Here is a 1,472-nt window from a genome sequence, read left to right as displayed (position 1 = left end):
TTATAAGCACTGCAAGAAAAAAATAATTTTAAATGTTTCAAACAAATGTTGTAGTATATTTTTTTTATCTGGATCCAAAATAACGTTTACATTATCATAACTAGAAAATTGATGTTAAAAATTTTGAACTTAAGTTGAAACAGCAAATATTGTAAAGTCAAATGAACTTCAATAAAACAATTCAGCACTAGGCAAGATTTAAATTAGTGAGTTGAAATTACTTGTACTTTTAAGTTGATTTAACTTAAAATTTTAAGGCAGCCACAAAACTTACGTTTTTAAGTTGAAGGCTGAAAATTTTTTACAGTGTACATATTTAAATGCATTTAATTCTAACAGTTTAGAATTAAATGTTTGCTAAAGTTATTTTTGAAAGTATTCAATAGTGTTATCAAAGTGCTTCATACTCTCTACTAAATCTTATTTTACATCAGAGAAACAAAGCACAAAATAATAATATACAAAACTAGAAGACACATTTGTTGAAACAGTAAAGAAATACCAGCTTCTTTATATTCTCATACCTCAAGTGGACCTGACACACCTGAAGGGCCCTCAAACCTGCGGAAAACACCTGTATGACAGACGCCACGTGCATAAATCCAGCTGCCACGCAAATTCATAACAGGAATATACAGCAAATGTGTCCATTAATTCCCGCTCTGTTTAATTTGCTACTCTGGTCTTGATTTAAGGAGGGTAATAAATATTTTCCAACACTTTTTGCAGCCGAAAAGCCATCTGAGGCTCCGTATAAACATATACGTGCGTAAACTACAGTTCTGCCTCATGCCCTCTTGCGCTGAGAACAGAGCAAAGTTTAGACGACAGAACAACATCAAATGAGAAACAACAACAAAACGATTACTTATCAAAAGCCCTTTAATCTGCACACACAGCACGCAAAAAGTGCTCGATTTCCCCCAGTTTACTGCCCTGTGCTACACGAGCCCTGCACACCCCTTTAAACCAAAGCGTAGCCCAACTAAAACACTTAAAATAAAGCTGTTTAAATGCATATCATGCAAGAACACTTGATAAGAAGACAGCGAAACTCACTCAGCTCCAGAGAAGTTGTCCGCGAGCTAAATCTGTTGCGAGTTCTTACTTTTTCAACCGTTCGTTCATCCGGATCGACAGACTTGTGTGTTGTGGGGCTCTCGATATTCTCCGCTTTTAATGCGGAAAACACCTGTATGACAGACGCCACGTGCATAAATCCAGCTGCCACGCAAATTCATAACAGGAATATACAGCAAATGTGTCCATTAATTCCCGCTCTGTTTAATTTGCTACTCTGGTCTTGATTTAAGGAGGGTAATAAATATTTTCCAACACTTTTTGCAGCCGAAAAGCCATCTGAGGCTCCGTATAAACATATACGTGCGTAAACTACAGTTCTGCCTTATGCCCTCTTGCGCTGAGAACAGAGCAAAGTTTAGACGACAGAACAACATAAAATGAGAAACAAC

General features: G+C 36.5%; 1 protein-coding gene across 1 annotated transcript in view; it reads right to left on the bottom strand.

The window, feature by feature from the left end:
- The window catches only part of LOC107686406 (growth hormone receptor-like), a 30,598-nt gene extending 30,055 nt beyond the window's left edge, over positions 1–543 (bottom strand). Inside the window, exon 1 of the mRNA XM_016483375.1 lies at positions 525–543. The gene's annotated coding sequence lies outside the window, so the exon portion shown is untranslated. The remainder of the gene's footprint in view (positions 1–524) is intronic.
- Positions 544–1,472: the final 929 nt, after the last annotated feature.

Source organism: Sinocyclocheilus anshuiensis, unplaced genomic scaffold (assembly GCF_001515605.1).
Source record: "Sinocyclocheilus anshuiensis isolate Anshui unplaced genomic scaffold, SAMN03320099.WGS_v1.1 scaffold1207, whole genome shotgun sequence".
Taxonomy (NCBI): Eukaryota; Metazoa; Chordata; class Actinopteri; order Cypriniformes; family Cyprinidae; genus Sinocyclocheilus; species Sinocyclocheilus anshuiensis.
This window is presented reverse-complemented; position numbering and strand designations above follow the sequence as displayed.